The sequence below is a fragment of the Varroa destructor genome, unplaced genomic scaffold, assembly GCF_002443255.2.
Source record: "Varroa destructor unplaced genomic scaffold, Vdes_3.0 BEIS01000005.1, whole genome shotgun sequence".
Lineage (NCBI taxonomy): Eukaryota > Metazoa > Arthropoda > Arachnida > Mesostigmata > Varroidae > Varroa > Varroa destructor.
This window is the reverse complement of record NW_019211458.1, coordinates 31178936-31198995: the sequence shown is the minus strand read 5'-3', so window position 1 is coordinate 31198995 and position 20060 is coordinate 31178936. Positions and strand designations below refer to the sequence as shown.

General features: G+C 42.6%; 1 protein-coding gene and 2 long non-coding RNA genes across 4 annotated transcripts in view; 1 reads left to right on the top strand and 2 right to left on the bottom strand.

Moving 5' to 3' along the window:
- The window catches only part of LOC111251532 (nucleolysin TIAR-like), a 249310-nt gene that overhangs the window by 37256 nt on the left and 191994 nt on the right, over positions 1-20060 (bottom strand). The gene's annotated exons all lie outside the window — the stretch shown is intronic.
- LOC147755558 (uncharacterized) overlaps positions 1-20060 on the bottom strand; it is a 52579-nt gene that overhangs the window by 15662 nt on the left and 16857 nt on the right. The window lies entirely within an intron of this gene.
- On the top strand, positions 252-4251 carry LOC147755559 (uncharacterized). Its single transcript, XR_015328559.1, has 2 exons — positions 252-611; positions 3383-4251. It is a non-coding gene; the product is annotated as an uncharacterized LOC147755559 (long non-coding RNA).

The following is a 20060-nucleotide window of genomic DNA, read 5'->3' as shown; positions in this document are numbered from 1 at the left end:
AAAGGCTGGTTCGTTCCAGTTTCCCGCTGTTTGCAATTCCTGTCCCGTATCCCACTGTTCTCTCTATCGGTAAGTCGCTAGAGCTCGTGCTAAATCGTAGCAGGCTTTCCCTGTCGGCTCTGGCTTCCTGCTGCTGCTATTATCGTCTGCTTTTATCGCTGCCGGCCCTTTTTAGTTGGGTGATACACACGCACACGCACTCATACTTCCTCGATTATTTCGTAGGTCTTTCAGTCTGTCTTTGTAGCGGGGCTAAGTACCAGCCGATAAGTGAGGCAGCTGCGCGCACTACTGCCGCTGTTGTGAGGCGGTAGGATGCTAGCCCTACTCTTGTTATTACGACCAGCCAGCCGCCGCTTAAAGAGAACAATCCAGCGAACAGATCGGGCGAAGCTGCTGCAGGCACAGAGTGACGACGAATGAACGGCGTTTTTCCGCCATCAGCACGGTGGCGCGAAACGGCTGTTGTTGCTATACGAATCAGAGGGATTTAGCCTTGCCTGGTGATTGCTTACTTATAGTTGGCCGATTCTGTGCTGTGGTTTTATCTCAGTGCTTATCCTATTCATTCATCTAAAATACATCTGTGGCAGCGGCACTGCTTCTATAAGGTTAGTAGATGGCTTGATGTCGGTGATACTACCAGGAAAAAGGACTAGAGAACAGATCATCCAGTGTTCATTCAGCCCCAAACCACTGCCACTAATTTCGTTCCCTTTATGCCCCACTTCATCCACAGGGGCAACCGTGGACTTAGAGATTCACTGGGTGAACAGGCAGGCTGGTATAGTTAGCAAAACCGGCTTCATCGTCTATGCAATGCCGGTGCTCCAGCGATCGTATGAATAGACACTTGTCGTGTTGCTGTTGGAGAGTCAGCATTTGTATGCGGGCCAAACAACTTTGCTTCGGGTGGTTGGGGGGTCGGTGGCTCAAGTTTCCAGCCGCTGTTCGCCAAGAAAGAAACTCTGAGACTATTACTATTTAGGTAGCATCACACACTACGGCGCACTTATTGAATTTAATTAAAAGTGCCACTTACGTTGAATTAAATTACACGTACAGAAGCGTTCCACCCTTTTTATATATATATATAAGTGCACGACCTATTATGGCGCCTGTTGCCAGTCGGCCTACTGGTTTTTTTGACCATCGACCTGTTAATGTTGCAAGGTTGTGACACTATAGGTAAGAGGTTTTAGATGCCACAACAACAATAACATTCTAACTAAAGGCTAAACCAATTTTTATCAAGTGCGATTCATTGAAAAACAACATGGAAAAGACAGTTAAATGGGAGATATAAGAACATATATCTAGGCATGGTTATTTGTCGGTAACATGGTGGTAGTCTATTCTGATGTTACCTTTTTGGTTTTTACACATAAAACGTTCGAGAAAAGTGCCCTAGACACTGATTATATACGCAATAAGCCAGTGTGGATCGACCCGTATAATTTAGTTTCTAACAGTAACATTTTCGCCGAAATTGATTCATCCTGCGGGCGTACTGTTGTCCTGCTGGGACCTGAATCGCCTTCAAGCAGCTTTCGGGCTACCTCACTGTCCTAGTTTCGAGCTGTCTTTAGCCTTTCGGTGCCCCTTAGAGGTTTGCTTTGAGCATCTGGTTTCTTCACCGTCATTACGCCAAGATGCTTAGGGCTTTTAAGCTCCTTAAAAAGTATCAATGAAAACCGAAGTACGTAACATACGTGCAAATACTCAAAGTAAGTCGAGTTAAGTATACCAATAATATTTTCTTAATAATAGACATTATAGGTACGAGATACGGTGAACTTTTAGTGACAATAAATCATATGATGGAAACAGGTATAGTAAAATCAGGAAAAAATGCCGATCGTCATCTTATATTACACCTTTAATTTGTAACTTTAGAGAGAATCTATTCTGTAGGAAACCGTATGTCGCATATGTCGACCGAATGCCGAACTAATCTTCTTTCGTTCTTTCTTGAGGAAGACGAGCTTCGATGTAACTTCATCAAATTCGTAACGAGTTCCAACTTGTTTTTTTCTTAGTGCGGGATGTAATATGGCCGCGTGTGGTAACGTGCACACTTCACAAAGGTGTTAGTAAATTTAGGTTCAAAATCAAGCGTAGATATGTTCCGCTTTTAATCGAAGCCGTCCCACTGAGGTGGTGGCAAAGGGAAAACCTAAGATATTTAGGATGACTTTCTTCCAGAGTTATACGTTTCATTGTTTGTAAATTCATTGAACCTAGAAGTACCCTCAAGCATAACGAATAGTAATTTAGTTGCATAGTCTCAAATAAAAAAAAAAGTCCTTCATACACGGAACAAAACCTGTAAAGTATATACATCACTTGAACTATTTGGCTCCGAATTGTACGGCACACAGAAAATCTCTAAGTGCAGATTTACTAAAAGAAACCTCGACGACCTGTGTGAGATAATCAATGATGAAGAGAAAGCCGGACCAACGAGCAGCGTCCTAACTGGACCGGACATACGAATTAGGTAAAGAAACTTACCTTCAACATTCGTTATACAAAAACGTAATTGGCCGATTTCAGCATGAAAATACGCCTGCTGAGACCAATGCGCTAAATAAAGAACGCTACAATTTGCAGCTCATTAGCGTTCGACTTGTAAATTGTTAGTACACAAACACTATTTATGTTATTAGTCTCAAAAAAAAAATACATTTTAGAGGTGAATTTTGCCTTTCTGCAGGTTGCAACCGTAGTACTTGTTAATACTTAGCGTTTGATAATCATCCTCCCAACTGATTGAATTTGACCGTTTTTGGTAAATTATTCTACAGACGATACACCACGTGGAAACGCTCGATGTTTTGAAAATAGTTATGGGTAAAAACGGTACGAAATTGCCATACTTTGGTGTGAAAAAACCTAACTCCATGACGATGCTACGCTGTCTTTGTGAGCAAACGTATGGATGAATCTATAAACAAAAATGCAGGAATCATCTATGGATCGATAAGAACATCTGAATCCGGGTGTTTTCTTATAAATTACTTCTAACACTATATTTAGCAAAAATCAACATTTCAGTTACTAGAAATGTCGTTTCTGATAGGCATATCACGTTCAATAAGTAGATCTTCTAGTGTGGTTACAGCTTCAATCTGAGGCCTAAGCCTTCTCAGAATATTTCCTCTTCAATCTACAGAAAACCTTTGAATAGTAGACATGTGTCAAGCGAAGCTTACCATTGGCTAGCTTGTCCCAATGAAGAATTGATATTCTCCTCCTCAAAAAGACAGCTTATGTCCGCACTTAAAATCGAAGTGTATCAAAAGTGGCTTTTCGTACCATAACGATAAGTTGCCGACTCTTTAAATGTAAACTCTAATAACGGTTCTTGTTTTTTTGTTAGTCTTACAAAAATCATCCTCGGATTCTTCGGAAGTCACATGGACATTGGCCATAACGCTGATTTCGGACACAAAGGAAGTCTTTAATCCTGCCGAGGGCTCCTCGGGACAAACGGAACGATAGCTGAGCTTCCTCTTAGCTCTGAAGACGCACGACGTTCTTTGTCATAATGAATTTGTTATTTGACTCTAAAGGAAAATGGCGTTCTTGGCTCTAAGGGCAGCAGATCAACGCATACGCGTCACAACAAACAGCCCACGAAGGTCTGTCCGATCTGGATGGCCCACTTTGTATATTAGTAACTAAGATGCGCTATATGCAGGCGAACTTGGAGGCGGGTTTAACTAAAGCGGCCATCTTAGCTTGAATATAGCATCCGTAAACAGACCTATCATCATCAAGACAGTCATCTTGACCTATATTCAACTGCACACAAATGTTATTATTAAAGCGGTTGTCTTACTCTGCTCGGAATACTCGCCCAAACAGTTCTCTCTGACCTCTGCTGAAACTTCAGGATTTTGTGCGGCCGAATCGACAAAGGGTCGACTTAATTTGGTCGACTAAAGCTCGGAGTTCAGCTCTGAAGCGCTCCGTCCATCGGTGTGATGTGTTAAGCCACAAGTTTGCAACATGGAACAGCATTTCACTAAATGACAACAAAATTGATTATATACAATGTATTCAACATAAGTCTTATTAGGACTATCCATAGAAATAATACGACAAACTGCTGCATTGGCTACCAGTTGTGGCTGGTCCTCTGTGTCGAAAACATGGAGTAGCGAAATAAGTATAACTTTTGAAGTTAAATAGAATTTATTTGTTTCGATTATTCTCAGTAATAAAGCTAAATTTTAAAAGGTTTAATATTTAGAGTCATAAAATCTCACAGTACTAACAACCATCATTCGTAATATCGTAAATTCGTAGCTATCGGAAATACAAAAGCACTATTCAATAATTATAGTCACATATAACAAGAAGCTGCAAGATAATATAAGGCTCGGAATAGTAAATCGACAATTATAGTAAAAACTATTTTGGACGGTCGTTAGGACGTGTCCTAATAGGACTTTTCCGTAGCTAATGATTAGCTGACAAGCTACGGTACCGCTGCTATATCATTTAAGGGTCTCAAAGATAGGCTCAAAGCGACCATCTAAAGAGACTAGACAGGAAATGACAATACTATATTAACGGCTTTTTTATTTCTCGGAGTTTCTAAGAAGGGAAAAAGGTGTGTCTGTGCCTAGATTCAAACCAAAGCCATCTCGGAGTTTGTCGGGCTAGCATAATACAATTGTACCACCGGCTAGACATTGAAACGTGTTTTGGGGTACCATTATTGTGCCAAGCTTTCTAGTGAAGATACAAAAAGCAACATGAAGCATGGATGTTTAGCACATAATTCTTCACATGTTGTACATCACGAACTTCATTCGGTGTCTGCAGAAACGAGCTACATTGTTTAATGCAATATGAAATCCATATGACAATGCGACGGTCTGGACGGTCCACATTGTTCTGTGTTGTACCTCGCATTACACCTCTGCTCTGTGGTTTGCCACCAACGCCTATAAACTTAGGTTCTAGTATTCCTATTGAAGGCTGCAGTAAGCGGTTCGAAACACAGTTCGCATTTTCTATCAAGCATTTCGGCTAGAACCAACCGGAAACTGATACATAGCAAGCGGTCAAGCTCCCTTATCGATTTGAGAAATGTCGTGCAATAGACAAAACCATGAGCAGTACGGATACAATGTTAGCGTGATGTCGGCTTTAATTCAGTGATAGCTTTTCACTGCTGTTCTAGAAATCATTTCGTGGAACTAATAGGTGACGTTCTACTACTAATAGAATTCTTAACTGGGAAATATTCCCATTTAGTTTCTGGATGACTGAGCAGATAAAGGCAGAGTCTCTGGAAGAGCTATCCACGCGTCTATACCGTGACAATGAATTAACCCATATTGCGCCTCTAATTTCGTTTTCCCTTTTCAATTTTTCTAGTTATTCGCTGCCGGTCCTTTTTTTCTATTTCTAAACATTTAAGATTTTAGAAAACGTTCCTTGGTATAACACGGAAATTCTCATTGTCTTGTGATAAGAAAACATGGAGGTAGGCATATACGCTGCGTGAGCGAATATCTTTCGCTTTACAATAATGCTAATGTATATTTTAGTCTGTTTCTAACCCTCTGCTTGTTCGTACGTTTATCGTATGAAGGAGTATCAATACTAATACAATGGTAAAGGATAAAATCATTTTCTATATTGATCATAGTGACTATCTGCGTTTTGGTAGTCAATTTGGGCCATTGGGGATAGTACTTCACACTGCTTCTTGATCCATATAACGAGATCCAAAGTAAAAGCTATTCAAGAATATATTCTTCTTCTATATCGTAACTGAAGAACGTGTTCTTACTGATTTTCATGCATCAGAAAACAAATGCTGTCATTATAGATATGTCAACTGCATTTTGCTAGCTATTCTAAATCAGCACCTGCAAAGTGTCCTAGAATGTGTACTTGGAAACCACTAAAGGGCGCAGGGACTGCGTTGAATATCGAAGAAGCATAATTTACCTCGATGAACAATCCCTAAATCCAGCGCTATAAGTTCGTATCGACGTCATTCTAAGTTTCCACCGAAGCAACCCTCAGAACTTACTCTGATGGCTTCACAGCAGACACTGATCGTGCATATACGTGGCTAAATATAAACTAATTGTCTTCTCCATGTGATTGTCAACCTAATTTTTTTTCTGAGGGGAGATCTGAGAGAGAGGTATTGTTTCTTTAAAAACAAGCCAACAATGTAAGATTCGCGGCGTGTGCCACTACATAAACAGTTTGAATAACAAAGCCCTATAAAAATATTCTTTATTGCTAAAAGGAGCTGTCGAAAAATCGCGGAATCCCTTAAATCTCGAAGGCTACACAACTGATCATCTTAGGTATTTGCTGTTTCTATCTCGAATTGATAGAATCAATATCTGGAACCATTTAATAGGTTGTACCATATATGAAAATGGATCGTGAGACATATCATTGGCGTTAGCTCATGATTTAAAGAAACTCGCGTTTGTGGACCCAAAGACACAGAGCTTGCCTCTAGCATCATGACGATAAAAAAACCATATGAAAAAAAAATAATATGCTCGATTTACTGAGACCTTGCATCTCTAGTCGTGAAGCTGCCTGACGGTGCCATCGCGCTTCATAGCGCCTAAATTGTTTTCTAAGTTACTAAATGATAAGAACTTCTTGAGAAACCTAACAGTTGTGCCCAATGAACAGAGAGAAGGCTCACGAAAAAGGGAACATCCAGATACTATTTTTAAAAAGGTTTACATAAACGAGAGTTGGGATGAAATCAAGTGAAATTCATATCGGGGTTTCTACGTTATGGTTGGCGCACTACGTTTTGGGCTTTGTGCAGCGTGGCGAAACTTTCACTAGGCGGCATCGGTATTTAATGAATACTAGAAACGTTACCCACATATAGCCTAGATCGAACAGCAAGCAGAATCTTGTGGGATCGCAACGACCTTAAATCACATGCTATGACCAATTGTATTTACTACATTACTTCTAAACAAGCATGGGCATGACAAGTCGTGCAGCGTTCAGGCCTCCTTCAGAGGTTTTGTTACATGCTAAAAATCAATGGCTACCTTGTACTTATTACACAATAGGCTCAACCAAATTAGCTGAGCCATGCACAACTTCAAGCACACGATGTGATTTTCTACGAAAGTTCGATCAGCGAAACTGATCAGCCAAATTTGACGCTAGTTTCAACTTAGTTTAGCTAAGAGGTACTGAAGCATGCAGATACATAAATAGTGAACTTCCTGTAAATAGACCATTCCGTCCATGCTATCAGGTGAACCTGCCTTATTCCACCCGATCATTGTTCCGCTGCCTTATTCAGTTTCTATTCGTTTATAAATAAAGTAAACTATAAACAGTGTATCAGCCTTTAGACTTTTATCATTAGTATTCTGCACTGATAAATTAACAATAATAATAAAAAATAGAGAAAGTAACAAATAAACTGCTGAAGCCAATGCAAGTTCCGATAATAACACTAGTTCCGGTCTAGGTTTAGGTTCTAGCTTAATAATTACTGATAATAGGAGACGATAGTTACTTAGGTATAAATTAAGGTGGAGAAGCATATTAATATAAATCGACAGTTCGTTGTGGAGTATTCGTCGGAATCGAGGTTCAACCGATCAATAGACTGATAATCAACAGATTATCAAAGTTTTGATATAACATATGGCACGTATTTAACGTCGATTAAATCCGGTATTGCCATTTGTAGCAGCATTCAACAACGTTCGAGAGAACCGTATCGCTTCTCGTGTTGACGGTAATCTCATTCATTTAGACACTGAAATCAGATGATCTTTGTCCGGGCCAATCGGAATGCTCTGCTTCCCTATTCTCAGAAGTATGAAATTGTCGTATATCTCGCACCTTCTAAGAAATTTTCCTTGGCTTGTTTTAATTGAAGGTGACATACATCAGAAATACAAACTATTAGGCTGCTTGCGGAGAAGATAAACATTTACTAATTCGCTGTTTTGGTCCGACACATCTAAGGCTCTTATAAATAGCCTTAAGAAAACCTACATATTATAAAGGATGAGCCGTCAAGTGCGCTTTCAGATCACCTGATGAGGATGTCAACCCGATCTGCAACCAATATATCTGCCACTTTTAATCTCAATAGCGGATTGAGCTAATATAGCCGTTGATCTACTCAGCGCTTAAGCAACCTGACTTCAGTGCTTTTGCCGAGTTGTTTGCGTTCTCATCTGAGTAAGATTGGGGCACTTTTTTTTACCTTGCCTTGAGGCCATGCCTTGAGGTTTCACCATTTTCACCTTTATTGAACTACACGTCTTCTAATAGTGCCTATTCTGGATGCAATCGCAAATTGTAGTGCACAAAGTCTTCTGTAATTTTGTTTTCTATAAACTAGTACCGACTCAGCCCAAACTGACCTTCTAAATTTTCTGATTAACGACATCGGGTTCCGAAGCTTCTCGCTAGTTCATGAACAATCGAATAAGAGCAAATGGCGATTTCGTTAGTGCTGCTGCTTGAACTGTACAAGATTCGAATAGGAAAATGCATTGAGCACACTGAAGCATTGGCAAAGCCATGTCGACTGTGGCGGCCGCAGCGAGCGTCTTTTGAGACAAGTTGACCCTCATCTTTTGCTCACTTCAATTTCGCGGCCTTCCCGTCGGTCGCTGCTTCTACCGTTGTAGCTCAGACCTCATAGAAGGGACCCTCGAGCTGCCACTACGAGTCTCTCTGAGCCTCGCCACATGCTCACCTCTTTGATCTTAAACTCACAGACGTTGCTCATCGAACGACACGCACAGTAACGACGATAGCGAAAGCAAAGGGACAGTGATGACGCGGAAAACCCGGCGAAGTCGTATGCGTCGCTTGCTTGAAGACTAGTTGGGAGGCAACCCTGCAAACTGGGAGACTGGGCCAATCTATCCCCGATTGCCTCGGACATAAACCTGATTCGAGAGCCATGAAGGTCGGAGAAGCACTACTGTTTGGGGAATAGCTCAGAGGTAACTCTGGACGATTTACTGTCTCCGAACTGAGTAGTGCAGGTTCTGTTGGTTCAGAAAAGAAAACGAGAGATCCGAAAAGAAACCTGACTCGACTAATGGCCAAGACGATTCTGACTTCGTTCATATTGTACCGATCACGTTTGGCTGGTTGCATGGATGTCCCTTCCAGATGCAGCACGTTTCTAAGAATCAATTGAGTGCGTTAGCTTTTTTTAACTCTTTTTATAGCCGCCGTCTACTGATGATTCGGTATAGGCCGTCTGTTACTCATACACAGAAATGATTAGGGAACCCTAGGTCTTCATTATGCGTAGTAGACTTTCCACATTATTAAAGCAGAAGGGACATCGTTGCTGACCAATTTATTCATTCAAGCCTAGAAGAAAGAACGGCAAATATTTATTTGCCAAGTCGCATATTCTAGTTACAAAGAAAAAAACATGTTTCGCATTTTACTAAACTTTTTCAGAGATCAATTATCATAGACTGTGAGTAAAATCGTTATGTGGTAGCTACTCTGCGTTGCAGACCTAGTTAGAAGTGATACGAATATCAGGCAAGGGTTATTATTAGTCAGACGGAAACGGCAAGAAATCGTCGATCCATTCGAGGTCCGTTCCCTTTAACTTGGAAAAGATAACTCTCGTATTTGCCCTTTTTGATTTGCCCCATATATGACGACTATCCGAAACTGACCAGCAGAAGCAGTAACAGCATTTTTTAAAAATAAGATTTCGCGCTAATTTTGCGAAATACGCTCATGCTCTCTAAAATCCAGGTATCCAGTGTCCTACTTCAGACCGTTGCGCTCAATCGAAGGTGTGCCTAGTTTCATCTTTTAGCATTAGGTAAACACGAAGATTGTTGTCAATCAAGACTATCTGGTGGCGCTAGCTCGAGCTGATTGTGTTCCCATTGTCGATCGTCTTTTTGTCGCCACGACCAATTAATTGTCGTGGAAGCTATTTTTTAAGGTGAATTAAACTGTTTTTTGTATATAAACGATGTTTAACCAAGGAAATCAACCAAATCGAATGTGATCAATGAACAAACTAAATTTCGAAACGGAGTACGCCTGCATCGTGCGTCAATGATTGATTGCCGAACACGAGTTAATAATAATAAGAATATAGTAGATTCCGTATGTATTTCATAAACACCGTCCGGTTATGGTCGTGGAATCGAACAGAGCAAGAAAATTATATATGTATGTATATATAATGGATGACAGATAGACTCTGCATGCCTGCGAATTAGCTCTAATTAACAACAAAAACGAATTCCCGCTTGAAGACTAATGAACGCAATTATGTACATGCGTATATTTTAAAAAGTAGTGCCATTATCATGCCAGCATTTTCGCGCACGCTCTTTATCTTAAAGCACATATCCATTACCTTCTACGTTCATTCCTGCTTTTTTTTTTTTGCTAGACGCAGCTTTCGTTCCATACGTGCACTTTACTAAGCCTCGGAAACATAGTATAGAACTACTTGGCCAAACATTTGTGTATCTTTCAGACTTGGGTGTCAACCAACAACATTTACGCGACATTAGCCTGTTTTTTTATGGCAGACAGCATCCCCGAACATGTTATAGTCTCTTCCACGTTGCGATTTATGCGACACGCACTAATCAGACGTGAAGCAATCTATTAGTCCGATCGAGTCGACGAGCTACATCTTGTTATGAATTATTTATATTTTATGTTCTGAAGTTGCACTCTGCTTACCTGGTAGGAGTCTTGCAGCACACATAACATTCATTCAAGTATCTTGAAATGCCTATCCATCGCTTTCGTCTATTTCTGCCTTTGCTCTTAGTCTCCACGTGATAACCTTTTAACATATTTAGTAAATTAACTCACTCATCCATTCGCAGGCACAGGATTCCAGCCATCTAGCACCTTTCATCGTCCTTTTCGACTTCGCTCCCGTGGCCCTCTTCTAAGGCTCTTTAATTATTTTCCGGTTTGAAATAAAAAGAGCCACGTGAGGTGATCAGTTAACGCTATGTAATTCAGACATTCAGGCCGAGCCCAACCATGGGCTTCGGTCGGCGTCTAGTCTGACAGGCGAAATATACAACATACATTGATCTCGGCACGAGCCGATGATCAGGCACGTCCCTTTGAGGGTCCCACCCCGAAGCCATTAGTGGTACTTGAGCTGGCACCATGACCCGAGCTTAGCCGCAAATCACGAAACCACAAGGGTACTGGCATCAAAGACTTTTTCTATACAAGGAGCGTAGTAACGAACGTAGCCAAGCGTGCTTGAAGGAACAAAACCTTTTCATATCATATTATGTACCACGTTAATATTTTACTGTTCCGCCTTGAAACAAATCACCAGCAGCAACAATAACAACAAGTACAACTATCACTGCAGTCGCTTCAAAGTTGGCCATTTCCTCTCAGCAAAGGGACAGCTTTAAAGACTAAGGGCCAATGCATCGTATTATGATGACCAGGTTACGTTATTTATTAAGATCGATACGTTACACCAGTCTGGCGTATATTGAATTTTGCACTAAGTTCTACCAAATACGACATGTCGAAGATACACTGTACATTTTTCTATGTAAACGTATAAGGGTGTCAACTAAATTTACCTTGGACTAGTAAACCTGCTTTCTGGCTCGTAGTGTTTTACTTTCTCTATTACTATATATTACCCCTTCCTTTCTCCTACCGCTGTTGCTGGTGAAACAACGAATTTTCCCTTGTCTTTTTGCCATTGCTATTTCACAATTCGAAACGACTATGACATAAATTACAAGAACTGTTTGATCTATCTAGTTTTGCATGTTGACTTGGCTTTGCGTTTATCCCTTACCACCATCTCCGTATCCCTCTTTTCAGACTCCGCATGTAATTACTCTCGAAGCCGGTCTGCAAGACCACTGTTACGCACCTCGCCGCAATAGAATATAGCAGTGTAATCAAAGGAATGCTTGTACTGTCTTAGGGGTGCTAGAAATTTGTATACCGGGGCAACGGACTATGTAGATCCCAAAGTATTGTGATACGGACCTTTCCTCTCCTCTTCCTACTTTGCTATCCGCTGTTTTTACCAAACACACGACACACGTATGCCCCACCTATCTCTCTGCCACGTTTCTCCGGCTACTATTTGTTCGGTAATGCCTATGGAGCAAAGTGAGTGTTGACCGTACGTACCGCTTGGGTAAATATCTGGGCTCCTGCACATTTACTGCGCTAGCTTTTCACAAGCAAGAGTCGCACAAAGCTGGGAAAAGAGGGGTGGGCAATACCAGTGATGAGGAGCACGAGAAAAAACGTTGAACCCTGCTGGGCCGATGCGGTCTGTCGTGTTTTTTTGTAGGAGGGTGAGCCTCTGTGCAGATGGGCGCTCACAGTGACCTTGCTGTTGATACGAACGAGTATGCGGTGATTATATATGTGTATATAGCCCATGTGTTCTAGCGTTACTCCCTACTCTGTTCGGTTGTGCCTGCCTATGCGGATACGAATCGTGAATAGCAACGGTAGTGGAAAGTCATCGTACCGGTCCAAACTGTCGAAGCACGGCCTTACGCGAGCTTCGTTGCTACGATGCCCTATCGCTATTCCTAATGGCACTACTGGTCCTTCTAGAAGCAGTCAGTGGTCCCGTTTCTTCCACTGCCAGTCGAGGTTGGTCCGTTTATACCGCTATAGGCGGTACCTAGCCACATCTCCTTCGAAAGGCCTACAGCCCTCGTCTGTCAGCTCTCTGCCGCCAGTAGCAGTAGGGTAATTAACACTAATAAGACTGAAAGCTAAATAGTAAGTTTAGTGAGCGGGCAGGCGAACAGCCGTTTAGCCGAAAACTTAGTAGCTGCTGCTGCCGCCACTGCCACTACTCGTATTAGTCCTGGCTGAGTCCTTGGCTTTGCTGCGAGTCACCGTTGTCTGTCTAACGATTTAGCCCATGTATCCCCCCCCGCCCCCCGCCCCTCTCCTGTCTTGGTTTTCTCGGCGTTCTTGTGCGTGTCCCTTAAGCTTTTTCGTAGTTGACTGCTTCTCCTCTGTTTTTTCTTCTTTTCACCATTGTATTCCCGCACTCGAGCTGTTCTTCTTTGTTGTTCTGACCGATTTCTGCCAACCGTCTTCGGCCACTGTCCAACCCAGCTAAATCATCCCAAAGCTCTCGTTCCCACGCAACGTACCCTTATGTTATACGCGTGCCTGAAGAAGGCCCGGAGGGTTCGGATACCCTTGGAGCAAGCCCCGGAACACCCGTTCCGTAGACGACGTGCCATGGCTCTACTTCCTCTCCTGTTCTTCGTGTTCGTGGCGGTCTTGTACTTACACAACGAAAAAAAATGCACTGCAAGCCATTACTTTGAATAGAAGCGAAACGATGAAGAGCGACAAAGAGGGAAGATTAAAACCGAACAACGTGTACAAGACGCGTAAAGCGGGAGAGAGCGGCGAAAGTAATCTGCGGCTACGCTAATAACTCATAGTTCACGGATCGACTCCGACTTAATTAGAGACTTTTTTTCTCTCTATGTTCACTTCACAGCACAGCTAGCCTTGCGCGCTTCAACGATGTAGACGACATTTTTTAAACATAGGCATCACTGATTTTGGTGCTTCTTCAAGCACACCAACGTCGTACTTGATTGGCGATGACAGACAGCACCTGCTGATCACTTTGGTTCTTCCGCAATTCATAACGGTGAGCGATTCTTGCAGTTTGAGGATACACACGATCGCTTCTTCAAGCACGTGTCTACGAGGTATCTTTATAATCATGGGCAACCGAAATGGGCTGGAAACATGGTTCACTCATTGTTTAGGTCCGCTCTCTTTTTATTAAATCGATTTGGGACGTTGTATCCCTGTCGTCCTAGTTAGAAAACAGTATGACTTACTTTTATCTATTCGAAAACGATTACATTTATAAGTCCCCATCATGAACAAAACTGTTATAAATCTAATAACATTATAGCCGTTGTAGCGTACTTTGACCGCGTTTTGTAATGTTCAGTGATGACTGAATGCAAATATGTATGCGACGATCTTTCCCGTTATGTAGTTGGCTTTTCTTCTTTCTCTTATTTATTTAGCCTAAGCACGTGGGTCTCTTAGCATTCATTCAATCAGGATGAGAATCTAATCGACTGAAGCGAGCCTCTATGCTTATCTATGATATACGGCTGTATCATGCAGTAAGGCCGTGCGCATGAGGTGATATACCCTCAGGGGAGAAAGGTTATAGCTATGGCAGCACGGTAAGCTGGGTCATCGTCGCCCGTGCGCCTGTGCCTTCGCGGCCTCACCTACAGGAAGCGTTGCTCAGCGTTCGCGGGTTCGCTCACTGCCTTTTCCGCCTCGTTGGCAATACCAACAAATACCAGTAAAGGCAAAACCATAAGCATAACAACAGAACACAATAACGACATAAATGATGACATGGGCCTTCTGTTGTTACTGTGGAACGAGACCGAACGGCAAGTTGGCCGATAACATTTTTTCTCACCGTGATACACGATTGGACAATCGTGGAAGACCCGCTTGGGTGCGCAGATAGCAAATACTGTCAAAGAACCGGGTGCTGTGTCAGGAGATAACGAAAACTTGTGCATCAGTGCTATACAATATACAGTGACTCAAAAGCAGACCTAGTGGAAACTCTTGCTCATCACTATATGTAGCGTAGATGGATGTTCCAGGGAGGACGGAACGGGAAATTAAATCAAACTAGTTAAATCCTAGTCGGTATTGTACTAAATATAGAGTATTATATATATATATATATGAAAAATGTAACAATGTGAACGATCCACACGGTTCTAAAAAGAGGCGTGACTAAATCGTTGATGATAGATAAAACAGTAAAAACTTTAAGCGACTATCACTTATTACAGATAAGTTACTTTTGTTATTTGAGCTGAAGTTAAACCTATGCACTGAGTAAAGATTTGGCAGGAGTTATTTAGAGGAGGATGAGTTGATTATTCATTTCTTCTATTTCCGGTTTGTTTAGTTCTAATTTGATCCATTCTGGGGAAATCTCTTACCACGGGACAGCTCTGTTCTGCTTAATGAATGTACCCGTAATTTACTTTTGCCTTAAAAGAAGATTGTTGGTAAAGTGTGAATTTAGAAGGTTTATATGAATTACCCATAGGAAGAACAGAATCAAGAAAAAGGTGTCAAGGCTTTAAATCGAAAGAGTAGAATTGTTCAAAGAATTAAGAGTCATTCCACTTCTGGGATAGCACAGATACCACCACTCCAGTCCACCTCATGGGTACTGGGCTTTATTAGGTAGCACAAGTTGTAACAAGTATCGATATGGTTTCTATGGAATTTAAACAACGTCCAGCAGAGATATCAATGTGAAAACGGTATTTTCCTCTTGTAAGTAGATCGCTAGCAGAAAACTGGAAGAAGTAAAGGGCCCCAAAAACCCTCATCCTAATGTTGTATGCTAGAGGAAAAAGTGAGATCAGGGGGAAAGTGCTTCGGGGATAGTTGAAGCGAAGGTGCGTTGCGAAGCAAATGAAATCATGAGTCAGCTGAGACACTCTATTCGCTTAGGAGCTCATGGGTAAGCCGGGCCAAGCTAAGACACTCCGGGGCAAGGGAAGTAAAAAAAACCGTTGTCGCAGCTATTGCAAGTTAGCCCATGGTTAATGTCATCGCTAGGGCTTGGAGACGCTGCTAAGAGTGGCTTCGTTGCTTAAGAATATGAGACTAGTCGGAAGGGAGCGTAGGTAAGGCAGCCTGAAGCCCTGCGAACAAACGAGGAACTAAGACGAGACACGACTGGGTGACGTGGGCGAGAATAGGGAAAAGGAGTCGAGTGAGCAAAAGAACTCAGTCAGCGGTCGACAGTAAGGCTTGAAGTGACAGTAGTAACGGCCACAGCTGCAACTAGCCAAGAGCAGTCAATGAGCTCGGTTCCTCCAACTAGCTATATCTTCATACTGTCATGTGAACTAGCAAACGCTTTCTCTGTCCCACTTTTACCCTTCCTTGCTTTATCCCAGCAGCGCTCCGGACCTAAGTCTATTGACTGCTACAGCAGCGAAAAATACTACTGCTACGTTCTGTGATACCGGGGCGGCATTTTTAATCAGAGGATGAAATTTCTCTAGTTGGAGTGAGCGCTCCACAGGGGAGTGGGCCAGCGGGGCAAAGACGGCCCAAGAGAGCCGAGCAGACCAGCCCCGCGGCCGGTCTCTCGGAGAGTCCGGGATGAATGACTGCATTGACTGCAGAAGCCGTCCATCCGAAGACCTGCAATGCATCCGGCTCCCGGTCCAACTGAATACGAACCTATGAGGGAAGCGCAGACAGGCAGACAGAAAGTAAGAAAGAGAAGCAGCGCGAAGTAGGGTAAAACAGAGAGGACAAAGAAAGCAACCATATACCTTCCTAAGGCTTACAGAGACACTACTTATGGTCAGAGGACATTGTGGGACCAGAGCACCAAGGTTTATAGGGGTCGGATGGACTAGAATGAAACAGGGTTGTACTCCCGCATGTCGCATGACGACGACGGAGGGGGCACCGGCAGCCGTAACTACGAAGGCAAAACTACAGCAGCAACAGGGGAGGAAAGCTTCCGCCTAAAGCCACGTACAAAGAGCAGTGATAGTGTAGAACTGGGGTAACGCAACTAGAGGAATATGCGACGCTTTGTACTGAGGACCAAACAAGCAGAGCCATTTGGGTGGCTGGGCCCTGTGGGGCGGCAGGCATGAGGGCAAAGTTGAGAAGCAGAAGGTCAGATCACAGCATAGACAGATGTGCGATTGTAACTGTAGTGAGGATACACATGTGTACTTAAATCCATTACGACAACGTCTCGGACGTACCGACACAGAGAGAGAGAGCTATTGGGTTTAGCGGGTGGCCAACCCACCGATGCGGTTATAAACAGCAAACCAGAGTTTCCGAGTTGCCTTTTCCATGTCGAACCGGCAGCAGGAACGGTTTACTGACTCAAGAAGCTTATGGAAGTCATGCGGGAACGGGCTATGGTGTGGCAAATATCGCTGTCGTACAGTTTGGTTAACAGCCAACCTGAAACTATGTTTTAAATCACTTTTACTTTGTACACCTACTATAGTAGATCAGAGACAAGAGGCGATATTTCTTGATTCCTTTTAGTTCATGTTCTTCCATTCTAGTGTAGTTATGCTACGGACTATTGTGCATTAACACGCTTAAAGCATGACCGGTGATCGACCGTGTACTGTCTGTTGGACACCTTTCAACCCATGTTAAACATGTTTCTAATATACCTAAGGTACAATGGTAGCGTTTACTTGCAGGGTACTGTAAATACGGATAGCTATTAAATGATACGTTACATTGGAATATAACTTAACTAATATTCTTTAGGTTACCGCAAGGCGGTACGCAAGCTTTGTACATATAAATTCTGATTGTAATTAAAAACAGTTGAGTCTATATTCGCAAAGAGTTTCTAAAAATGCGTTTGCTTCTAGTTGTAGAATGCCTAAACATTTGTATACCTATATCGGCTTTGTTAAGAAACACAAACGCTAATTTAAAAATTACTGTGTGCCTTAAATTTAAATTCATAATTTCTCATATATTGCAGAACACATTGTTTGACTCCATTTACTTATTTCTACAAAAACAATCGGCCTGATTCTCGCAGCCATTTGTCAATCGCACGACCAACGTCAATATCAACCTTCAGTTTCATGTTAGGCACGTGAAGAATAAAGCTAAAAGGACAAATCCGTTGTGAACGACGGGAAATTATAATGCAATGTACTTTTTCCCTCACATCTCTTTCTCGTCTCGTTTTTATCGTCTGCCTAGGTGCAGTCTTCCGACAATGGAACATCCGAAAGAGCTCCGAAAACAGCGCTCGAGGCACGTCATGGCTTGATGCGAGTGATCAAGTCACTTAGGACCCCTTTTTTCTCAAGCGCTTCCCAGATCCATGATCCGTTCTCATCCGGCCATCAGCCGAACTAGGGTTACACCAATGTGCCTATCCTAATAAACGAAAACGCATTAGCTTCCTTTTCTATTCGTTGGATGTTTCTGTCTTTAATCGTCGCTGCTCTCTGAATCGCGTCGCCACGCAACGATGTTCCTTTATTGATTCTGTAGACTTTTCGGTTTCTTATCTGCCCCATCGATGCGTTAGAATCGCTGAGCCTAGTTTCTTTTCCGCTAACCGGATGATACAGATCGTCAACTAATATAAGGATGAATCTCATTTGGTAACTTCAGTTCTCACCGGAAACGACAACGACGTTAAGGAAACGGCTTGCAGGGCTGGCGAAGTCTACGGAACGCACCTGCCTGCAAGCGTTGCTAGCAAAGTCGATGAATCGACCAGTCACCTAGTGCTTGCGCTTCGTTACTGACGTATCTAACGTTATAAACACAAACGCCAGCTTCAACATTGTAGTCAAACTTAAAGGATTCAGTTGCGCGCACAGTGGTGCGTCCGTTGCGATTGTCGCGCCATCGCTTCCTTACATGAGACGCATAGGTCGTTCTGACACGTTCCATACTGAACCCTACGGGATTTTCCTCGTAGTTATCGCAGAGAATGTGCGAAGCTCTCGCTGCTGAATAATTAGTATTAATTCGATCGTTAGTCCATCGCATGTTGGTTGGAGCCAATGGGATGTGAGGCTGTGAAAAGCCGAGGATCGAGGGACCGTTAGCAAAAGGTACAACCCCTGCCAATAATACTGCCACGTGCTGACTATTGTGGAATACGAATAGGAAGCTCTCCTTGGCTAGTGACGACAAAATAGAAAAGCAGGAGACATCCCATTAGCCGTCTGGCAAGTCTCTGCGGCCGGGTCTCTAAGCCCTTTGTTCCTCTTTGCTTCAACGCCGTCCGAGTTCGGCTCGACCGAGAAGCGAAAATGGAGGTCCGAAGTCGAGTGCGCGATTGTCGACTTTGTCCTGTTCCTCTCATTTCACCGCTCCCGCCTTTAATACAGCGTCGACGTTAACTGCCGGATCGTTTGTCAGCAGGCAATTCATCGTCGTTTATTTTACTGATCTGCAAATTATCCTATGGGCGCACGTGCATGTCTCTGTGAATGTGCATGTCGAACTGTGGGATAGGGCAGGCCTGAGGCTGTGAGACCTTTCGTATATCGCATATATGTGCGAACGGGGCTATAAGTTAGTGTCATCGTTTGTGCGCGTCAGACAGAGAAAGCAGAAGCTCAAGATCTAATCATGCCGATATATATTCAATGTTAGGATGTGACAGGTACATGATAACGTATAGATACTTCAAATATAATAAACACTTTCACTTATGTTTGCTTCTGATTTTTTTGAAAGTCCATGCCATATCGCAGGACCATTGAACCACTAATGGAGGATTTTTAGGCTTATTGCCTCGGTATACCATATTGCAGTTTGCCTATGATCACGCTTTAAGGTATGACCTCTGATCGCGCAAAAAAAGGCAAAGAACCACCAGCTATTGGATGAGTTTTTTATCGCATTATGTCCGTAAACATCTTTCATATCTAAAATGGGGAATATTTTCCAATGCAATATTTGACAGTTAATAATAAATAGCAGGGCACGCCGTTATCTCTCATTTAATTACGGATTTAGGAAAATACAAATGAAAATACTAAATGAGAAAAAATAACATTTGCAACACTACCTATTTACGCTATTACCAGAAATTTAATTACACTTAACCTACGACGAATTTGAGCGAAATGATTCGTATCAGCCGCACACGTCGATATCTTATGAATGAACAATGAAGCATATACATTTTGGTCGTTATCTAGATATTTCTTAGGTCTTCTCTGGAGAGAGACTAAGGGCAAGCTTATCGTGCTTGCCCAATAGGGATAGTAGTGATACCAATGCAGTTGCCGGTGCATTGGTATCACCACAATCCCTATGATTCTTCTCTACATTGCTATCGTTTGTGAGTAACGCGTATCCTAGCATTACATTACGGACACGGGTCGCTCCGGCGATGGCCGGCTGACGATGGGCGTCAAAGTCAGCTATGGGAAGCACACTAAGTCTTGCGCGGCCATTTCCGTGCATCAAGAAGT